This window comes from Geotrypetes seraphini, chromosome 14 (genome assembly GCF_902459505.1).
Source record: "Geotrypetes seraphini chromosome 14, aGeoSer1.1, whole genome shotgun sequence".
NCBI lineage: Eukaryota > Metazoa > Chordata > Amphibia > Gymnophiona > Dermophiidae > Geotrypetes > Geotrypetes seraphini.
The window spans coordinates 56,306,618-56,317,084 of record NC_047097.1 but is presented as its reverse complement, the minus strand read 5'-3'; the positions used below and the strand labels follow the sequence as shown (position 1 = coordinate 56,317,084).

General features: G+C 44.9%; 1 non-coding gene across 1 annotated transcript; it reads left to right on the top strand.

Moving 5' to 3' along the window:
- Positions 1 to 6,328: 6,328 nt before the first annotated feature.
- On the top strand, positions 6,329 to 6,400 carry TRNAH-GUG. Its single transcript has one exon. It is a non-coding gene; the product is annotated as a tRNA-His (tRNA).
- Positions 6,401 to 10,467: the final 4,067 nt, after the last annotated feature.

Genomic DNA, 10,467 nt, shown 5'->3' with positions numbered 1-10,467 from the left:
GTTCTCCTTTTGCCACGTCTTATAAAAGTGGAGTATTTTGAAGAAGATTTTACGGTGTTTAATAATTTGTTATCCACTCTGCTAAAAATACTCCTATTAAGACATCAGCACTCACCACCCCTGGAGAGGACATACTGGTCTTTCCACAACAGCAGCCCCTTACTGTCACACTCAGGGCCAAGGCTGCAGGATCTTGGGAGGAGCTTCAGGACTGTCCACATCATAACTGTACTGGGTCATTTGGTATAGCAATCAAAATCTGAGGTATTGTTTTAGAAGGCTCAAGGTTTAAGTTTTGGTTCACTTGAGACAAAGTCCCAAGGAACATGAGTAAACTGCCAAATCTTACTTTCTTCCCCATGTCCTCCGCCATCCCCCCCTTGACCCCCCCAAACAAAACAAGAGTAAGTGAAGTATTGAGGATGGCATAACTTGACAAGGGCTTTGAATCGTTTTCGGTGGTTTTGCAAAACCTTTGAATTTGAAGGTTTGGAATAACCTGCCGTTGTCTGTGTCAGACCCCCAAAAGTACCAGTTCAGGAAAACACTAAAAACATATCTCTTCTCTCTGTAATACCCAAAATTTACTCCAAATATATAATTGTAATGTAAACTTCTGATATCTTATTGTAAGCCACATAGAATCCTCGTTGAAATTTTGCGGGGTCTAAGAAATTGTATGGCATGGTATTTTACAAAGCACTTTGGAGCTCTGCAAATTTTTAGGAGTAAATATTTTCATATCTTCACATGGAAAGCAATGGAACTAGAATCTTGTAAAGGAAATAACTATTATTAAGGAAGTTCTTCTTCACCCAGAGAGTGGTGGAGAACTGGAATGTTCTCCCAGAGTCTGTTATAAGGGAAAACACGCTCCAGGGATTCAAGACAAGTTTGGACAAGTTCTTGCTGAACCAGAACGAACGCAGGTAGGGCTGGTCTCGGTTAGGGCACAGGTCTTCGACTTGGGGGCCACCGCATGAGCGGACTGCTGGGCATGATGGACCACTGGTCTGACCCAGCAGCAGCAATTCTTATGTTCTTAAACTTTTTGTCTTCTCTAAGTCCTCCCATTTGCCTAGGGATAATGCTGAGTTTGCTGTTCAGGACTTCAGTTAGTCATGGGCAGCTGTAAGAAAACTTTCTAATACTGGCTGCACATTTTCCTAGCTCGTATCAGCTGCAGATGAAAATGCAACTCCATGAATCACGATCTGCAATTATTTATTTACTGGCCGAATCTAAAACCTGTGTAATTCTAATGAGACTTTGAGTTAGTAACTCAAGCTCTCCCTTCCTTAAGGATCCAGGACAACTTTCAACCTTCCCCACACATGCAGAGTCGCTCACTCTCCTCTTAAATGTGTCTTTTCCCATGGGAGGGATTGGCTGTATTCTCCCAGTGATGGCATAATGATCTAGGGGAACTGCGCGCTAATGATTAGAACATGGCGCCCAAAATGGTTAGCGTGCCTTAGTAAAAGGAGCCCCTAGTTATGGCCATGCATGTTGCATTGTATAGGAATTTTCCAGTGTGATCTGTGCTGTTCCATCGTTTAAGAGGATTACGGTCTCCCTGGGGAAATGTATTGAGAATTCAGAGAGATTTATGGACTATTCCAGTGAACTGTACCGAAGCCTCCACAGGGTCTGTGCACATGTCAAAGGCAATGCTCACGTGATCACAGAAGTCAGATATTCAGGGTGTGGATCACTGAGACCCCCCCCCCCTCTGCAGTGAGTCTAGTGATATATTCAAGAATCAGGCTGAGCTCAGTGAGCGCCCTAGTCAAGGAAACGACCAACTTCAAGCCTACTCGCAAAGGTTCGAGAAGTAAGGCATGGCATCCCTGGCTCTGCACACTGCTTCCTCGCTCAGTTTATAAGCCTTTGGGGAATTAGAAATTTGCTACACTATGAAGCTTTGCTAGATCTTTTGGGATATATTTCTACCGCACAGTGCTGAAGTCAGACAATCACATAGAGCTGCTAGGATTGAGCCATCCTCCAATTTGCGCCACAGCGATCCTTTGTAGCCCTTTTTTGTGTGATGCTCCATTAACTCATTTTTCATACCGGTGGTGTGTATAGGATCCTGCACAGTTTTATATAGTGTATATTTCTGGCTCTACTTTTATAAAAAAAGAAAATATATGTACATATCGATGTACATCTACACTGAAAAAGCTGGTATGTTTTGGATGCAATAAAGTACTGTATTATATATGCTCTGTTTCTGTGCAGTCTGTCTTATTTATATGGATTTATTAAACTGCCCGATGAAAATTCAGGGCACTGGTCGCCGTACATGAAGAAGGACACAGTACTCCTCGAAAGGATCCAGAAAAGAGCGACTAAAATGGTTAAGGGGCTGAAGGTGTTGCCATACAGTGAGAGATTGGAGAAACTGGGCCTCTTCTCCCTTGAAAAGAGGAGACTGAGAGGGGACATGATCAAAACATTCAAGATAATGAAGGGAATAGACTTAAGACAGGTTGTTCACCCTCTCCAAGGTACAGAGAATGAGAGGGCACTCTCTAAAGTTAAAAGGGAATAGATTCTATAAAAACGTAAGGAAGTTCTTCACCCAGAGAGTGGTAGAAAACTGGAACGCTCTTCCGGAGGCTGTTATAGGGGAAAACTCCCTCCAGGGATTCAAGACAAAGTTAGACAAGTTCCTGCTGAACCAGAATGTACGCAGGTAGGGCTAGTCTCAGGGCGCTGGTGTTTGATCAGAGGGCCGCCGCGTGAGCGGACTGCTGGCCACGATGGACCACTGGTCTGACCCAGCAGTGACAATTATTATGTTCTTATAAGAATAAAAAATTGCTAGAAAAGAAAAAGAAGGCAGAAGTGAAATTTCAGATATCTTCCACACCTGGCTATGATGCATAAAAAGTCACTCTGCCTTATTGGCTTCATTCTTTTTTCCGCAGTTCCCTCCATGTGCAGGACCAACAGTCTCTGAATATCTGCTTATCATTTACTGAGATACTTCGGCAAATTTATGCATGATTGTTGCAGTTTTCCAGGTCTCACCGCATCTGGGTAGGTAGAACCGACGTTTCAGCTAGCATGCTGAGGCTTCCTTCAGGGTGAGCTGTGAAGTCTGCAGTTTATCTTTATATACAGGTATAGTGTGTCTTCAAGCCTAAACTAAACTAAAGCTTAACTTTATATACCGGGTCATCAACCTAAGGAAGCTCGACTCGGTTTACAACAATTAAATAAAAACTGAAGAAAGTAAAAACAAAGGTTTCAAAAGAAATGAATTTTCAAAATGTTTGGCAAATAGAAAAGTTTTTAGAAATTTACGAAAAGATTGGAAAGGACTGGGGCTCCTCAGAGTTAAGGGGAGTTCGTTCCATAATTGAGAAAGTTTAAAAGCCAAAAATTGACTGAAGATCTTAACTCCTTTAATTCCCTTTCTAGAAGGAAGGGAGAGTTGGAATTGTTGGATGCCTCTTGCAAAGGAAAATCTGTAAACGTTTTATAATAAGGGAACGAGGGGAATAAAAATAGCATATAAAATTTTGAAAGAAATGCAAGCAAACCTGATTAGCTGGGGCTTGAGGTGACTGAGGCAAGAAAGTCCGTTGGTCACGAATTTGAATCTTGGAAGGAGAGTCTGTTGGTCACATATTTGAATTTCATCCCAAGCCCCAGCCAATCAGATTTGAGGACCTACTACATAAAAAGACAAACTGCAGACCTCACAGTTTATCCTGAAGAAAGCCACAGCAATGATGACTGAAACGTCGGTTCTATCTACCCAGACATGACGAGATCCGGAAAACTGCAACAATCATGACGCCAGCCACGGAAGCCTAAGAGAACACAAATGTATGCATAAGTGCAGCCAGCTTGTGTTTACCTATTAGCAGGGTGTTCAAGTGCAACATTAAATATTTCTACTCTGTTCAGCTTTCATTGAAATTGTGGAACAGAAGATCAGATATACCAGTTTGTAGCTTAATAAGCGTCCAAATAACTTAAAAACAATCCACAAAGGGTATATACAATTTTCTCTCTATGCAGGCAGAGTTGAAATCAAGATGGAAGCTCCGAGCACTGAAAACACCGAATAAAGTACAAAAAAGGGAGGCCAGAACAGAAACACTCCTTCTGGCTCGCAGGTGGCAGTAGAGATCCCAGTGAAGTAGGAGGAGCACAGAAAAAAAATCCTGAGTGGATTCCTTCTGCATATGGCTCGCGGACATGCACCTGCTTGTCCAGAATGACACACCTATTGCACCGGAACAGACAATATTGCAAATATATATACTGTAAATTAACTATTTACAAAATGTATACAATTAGTATGGGGCTAATATCAGACTGAACAAGCTAATGTTAGAGAGTTGTAGAGGGACAGAAATTTCACCTATCCACACCCATCCCCCAATGTAATCTAACCCATACCTACCTGTACCAGCTAAGATCCATTCCCCATCATTAATCTATATCCACCAGTACCCGCAGGAGTCAACACTATTATTTACTTTCTCGTATCTCTCAGTTTTCTCCCAATCCTAACAGCCTCCCATGGTTTTTTTGGGGATGGTATTCACTATTTAACTAATGAGTGTTCCAGCTGCCTCTTTCATTGTCTTATAACTTCTACCATCTCCACAGGAATCTCTCCGCTATTTCTTTTGGGCCTGTCCTTGCTTCCATTGCTTTCAATGGAAGTAAAACCCGGACATCTAAATCTGTCCTCCTTTTTCTGGAGCCACATGGTAACCCTACCCACGGGATTCCTGCAGCCCCCATTTCCCGTGCAGCTTCTGCCCCATACCATCTGTATCAAAAGGGCCAAGTTTGGGGAGGGGTGAAGTTAGAATACAAAATGATCCAGGTAGCAGCAGTGGCATAGCGAGGGTGAACGGCGCCCTTCCCCCGTACCTTTTTAACTTCGGCATGGGCAGCCATCTTGCCGCCCGTGTTGGCTTCGGTGCTCTCTCTGACGTCAATTCCTAGGCATGGGTGCCGGAAGTGACATCAGCCAAAGCGGGCAACAAGTTGGTGGCTGCTCGTGCCAAAGTTAAAAAGGTACAGGTAAAAGGAAGGGGCATGTGCACGGCAGGGGGAAGTGGTGGAGCGAAGGAGGAATGACGGCATCCTGAGCAAGATGGCGCCTGGGATGGACTGCCACCCCACCCCCCTTACTATGTAACTGGATAGCAACAATATTCAGCTTCTATTTTCGACAGTTTCTGACTTGCTGAACAGAAGCCTAAATTAAACAGATACATGCTGGTGTGACACTGATTTAAGGTATTTTTTATTTAAATGCTGACGTTGGAATTGTACCAGCTGAATATTAACCCACTATCTTTGTATGACTGAACTGCAGTTGCATTATACATCTTCTCTAAATAAGGTTTTACATACTGTATATTCATTAATTCAGATCTGCATTTTCATACTGTTACTGGATTTAAAGCACGCATACTGTTTGGGAACCCATGATGATTGTATCTGTTTTACACTTTCTGCTGTGCACTCCTATTCCAGACCACTGGATCTATAAAGCCAGAAAAATTACATTGAGCTACTTTTTTTTGATGCATTTGGGGTTTTTGTGAGTCTTCTCCACGCTGTAATGGAAGAGGCTGACTAGAAACCCCTCGAGAGTCCAGCTGGCCTTATTTTTTTACCGGACCATCGTCATTAGGCGTACGGGGAGCTTTTTCACTGCTGCACCCCTGTTACCTTTTCCACCTTCTGATCATTAACACCCATCCCCTCTTATTGCCTGTGCTAGGGTTGTCATTTCAGACTGCAGGAGGGATTCCGGGGTGGAACTTTTGGGTTCTGAACCACCATTACACACACCCCACCCGGGAAGTCCTCGGATTGCACGGTGTACTTTCCCTTAGGTTCTTTATTCACACGCGCCCATTCTCGCTCTGCAGTTCCGCTGCCTGCCACCAGGGGCCGCTCGAATGGCGCAGTGATGACCATGTTGCTGTGCCCCCCCCCCCTACCCTTAGGGGCAGGGATCGGGAGGAGGTGCAGATACCGGGAAAAGTGAAAGAACTACGGCGACATAAGTGCGAGGAGAGAATTCCTAAATCGGGGGATCGCCCGGTGCATGATATGTGAAAATTGACTTCCTTCGTGTATTTTCAGGTTGGAGAGGGGGAGAAGGGGAACAGCAGAGAGCCAAGGGTTATAGAGGAGAGAGCAGAGTTCCGGCCCTACATCTGCTCATGCGCACAAAAACAGACTTCAATTGCCCTGCGCTTAGATCCAGTGACGTCGACACGCAGCTCCAATTGAAATGCCCTAGCAGTGACATACACGCTCAGAGCCCAAGTAGCTCGCCGTGATCGTATAGTGGTTAGTACTCTGCGTTGTGGCCGCAGCAACCTCGGTTCGAATCCGAGTCACGGCATTGTGAAAAAGCAATGGCACGGCAGTTGGGCACAAAATACTCTTTTTATTTGTGGAAGTATTTGAAAAAAAAAATGTGCTTGATAGCTGGCTTACAGTACACATATATTTTCATATCTCAAGGAATTTCCAAACTTTTAAACTTGCGCTTGATAAATGTTTTATCTTTGCATTTAAAATTCATATATTGCCTCTTCAGGTTTAGTACTTTTAAAAATATTTATTTTTATACACTTAAAATACATCTTGTTTCTAAAACAGTAAAATATAGAATCACCTGAAAAGAGAAAAAAAAAAAAAATCATGCACATATATGGTTATGAAACGCTACTTAAAGATTTCATGAAACAGAATTCAAAGAAACTGGGTGACCAGAGAATTGGATAGATGTGCTAGATGTGGTGAATTTAGATTTTAACAAAGTCTTTGACAGTGTTCCACAAAGACATAAACTGAGTGCCTTCGGGATGGGTCCCAAAGTGATGGGCTGGGTCAAGTGGAAGGTGACAGAGGGTAATGGTCAATAGAGAGCGCTCTGAGGAAAAGGTGTCACCAGTGGTGTGCCTCAAGGTTCTGTTCTTGGGCCTGTTCTTTTTAACAATTTTATAAACGATATTGCTAAGGTGACCATACGTTCCGTGTTCAACGGGACAATCCCGTTTTTTGATTGCCTGTCCCGTTGTCCCCACACACAGCTTCGGGACACCGTTTTCAGGGACAGCGTCCCGAAGCTGTGCTCGGGGACAACGGGACAGGCAATTGCTTCCCCTCAGTCCACCGCAGCTGCTACTTGCCAGCCTCTCTCCAGCGCCATTCAAACCACCCCCACCCGGTCCGCTGCTTGCCGTCCAGAATTCTTCATTCCGACGTCGGAGAGGAAGTTCCGGGCCAGCCAGGCAGTGATTGGCTGGCCCGGAACTTCCTCTCGACGTCAGCATTGACGTCGGGAAGAAGGATTCTGCCTAATCTTCTGAACCGCTTCCTTAATTTGCCCCTTGACTCCGGCCACCTCTCGCTGCAGATCGGCTTTCGTTATTGCAGCCGAGTTAGGAGGCGGGGAGGCAGCTCGCGGTTCATCCTGACCGGACTCAAGCTCGGAATCGCTGTCACCCGAACCATTTTAGAACCGCACCCATGCTCCGATCCTCCCAACGGCACCTTGTCAATCACCGGTTTCCTTTTGGCGGCATCACTCTGCTCCCCCACTCTTCCGATTGCAGGAACGCACTGGTAAGGGCCGGGAAAAGGGGTGCTAGCGCTAAATCGGGAGGTTTTAAGTCTCAAACAGGTCAGCTCCAGCTCTAACCGGCCATACTATCGGATGATGTCACCTGAAGCCAAGGAAGAAGGATTTTGGACTGCAAGCGGCGGCAGCGGATCGGGGGTGGTGGAATCGAGCGCGGTAGGGAGAAAGCTAAGCAGGCTGGCTTTGGGGTAGGGGGTGGGACAAAGGCTGGAAGGCAGTGAGGGGGAACATAGGAAGGAAGGAGAGAAAGAGGCAGAGAAAGGGGGGGATTGTAAGTAGAAGAAAGACTAGAGAGATAAAGGCCTGGACCAAAGGAGAAAGACAGGAGGCAGAAGCAGGACTAAGGGAGGTGCAGAGGGGGAGAGACCCTGAGGAAAAGCAGAGAGAGGCAAGATCATAACAGAGGAGGGAGAGAGAGGGAGACCTGGAACAAAGTACAAAGGAGAGCTGACACTGGATCTGGGGGCACTAAGGACATAGGAAGGAGGCACTGGGGACATTAAGGACATAGGAAGGAGGCACTGGGGCCACTAAGGACATAGGAAGGAGGCACTGAGGGCACCAAGGACATAGGAAGGAGGGAGAGAATAGAAAGGAACAATTGTTGGGCCTGAGTGAAAGAAAGAAATTAAAGAAAGGATGCACAGTCAGAAGGAAATGCCAGAGAATCATGAAATCACCAGTCAGCAAAGGTAGGAAAAATGATTTTATTTTAAATTTAGTGATCATAATGTGTCAGTTTTGAGAATTTATATCTGCTGTCTATATTTTGCACTATATTTGTCTATTTTTCTATAGTTACTGAGGTGACAACTTTGAAACCCCCCAAAATATAAATGATAACATTTTCTTTGCGTATAGGGTACTTTGTTTTTTAAAAAAAATTTTATGGTTACTGTTATGAAATAATAAGATATTGTGTGTACATGAAAAATGAATGGGAGAAATTGGGGGCGGGGCTATGGCGGGATTGGGGGCGGGACTGAATATTAATAGATGTCCTGTTTTGATGAAAAAAATAAATGGTCACGATTGATATTGCTGAAGTGCTGTCAGGTAAGATTTGCCTCTTTGCGGATGATAACAAAATCTGCAATAGAGTGGACACACTGGATGGTATGAATAGCATGAAGAAAGACCTAGCGAAGCTTGAAGAATGGTCTGAAATTTGGCAGCTAAAATGCAATGCTAAGAAATGTAAGGCCATGCATTTGGGCTGCAAAAACCCGAGGGAATGGTACAGTGTAGAGGGGTGAAGAACTTATGTGCATGACAGAAGAGCGGGGCTTGGGCGTAATTGTATGCAATGATCTTAAGGTGGCCAAACAGGCTGAAAAGGTGATGGCGAAAGCTAGAAGGATGCTAGGGTGCATACTGAGAGGTATGGCTAATAGGAATATTGTGGGCACTTTTGAGGACAGCACCTTCAAACAGATATAAAAAGGATGGAGTTGGTTCAGAGGAAAGCTACTAAAATGGTGCGCGGTCTTTGTCATAAGGCATACGGGGACAGACTTAAAGATCTCAATCTGTATACTTTGGAGGAAAGGCGGGAAAGAGGAGATATGATAGAGATGTTTAAATACCTATGTAATGTAAATGCGCATGAGTCGAGTCTCTTTCATTTGAAAGGAAACTCTGCAATGAGAGGGCATCGGATGAAGTTAAGAGGTGATAGGCTCGGGAGTAATCTAAGGAAATACTATTTTACAGAAAGGGTGGTAGATGTGTGGAACAGTCTCCCGGGAGAGGTGGTGGAGACAGAGACTGTGTCTGATTTCAAGAAAGCCTCGGATAGGCACATGGGATCTCTCGGAGAGAGGAAGAGATAATGGTTACGGCGGATGGACAGACTGGATGGGATAGGCTTGTGGGATCTCTTAGAGCAGTGTATCGCAAACTGTCTTCTGAGATTTCTGGTGTGCCGTGGTACACTAGGGAAGAGGAGAGGTACCGGCGCTGGATGACTGTCGACAGGAAGTGCCTCTCGCGAAGAGAGGCACATCCTGTAAGCAATCTCCCGACGCCGGCACCTCTTCTTTCTGCTGGCCCTTCTCTTCAGCGTGGGTCTTTGCGCATATGCTGACGGCAGTGCGCTAACATCGGGCAGACCTGGGGGGGGGAGGCAGGTCTAGGGGTCCAGATTTTCCAGACGGAAAATCTAGTAAGCCTAGCCTGGACCTAAAAGGCCCATGTGGGTATCCAGCCCTGAAATACCACTCAAGTAGTCCTCAAAGTGTTGGAGAAAGGACACTGTCCAGAGGGGGGGGGGGGGTTTCCAATGACCCACAAACCACAGGGATGGAAGCAGAGCACGAGAAGCACTGTATTTGTCTTTAAACACTGTTTCTTTTTCACTTTCAACTTTTTCATCCTCTTAATTTAACTGATCCCACCTAGAAGCCAGAGAAGCCTTTAAGTGCATCATCTCTTGCTGCTAGGGCCAAGTGATCAGAGTTGTGCCAAGTTGTGGATTTTATCGTGAGAGCTAGCTCCATCAGCAGGAGAAGATGCACTTGCATGCTTCTCTGGCGGGCAGGTGGGGGCTGCATAATTAAACTGAAGAAAAGTACAGAATTAACTATGCTTAGTCTTCCTGGTGACACAAATCACATGGTACCTAATACCTCAGATGCACTTTTAAGATGCCTCCTGAATACCATGTAATTTGTGTTATTTACCTTAGGACCCCTGAGGAAGGCTGAGCAATTGCCGAAACACGGACCTTGTAGGGTCCGAGCCTCCCTTTTGTGAGCATCAATCATCAGTGACACATTTAATACCTAAATAAACCCTGAGGTTGTTTTTATTATTATTATTTT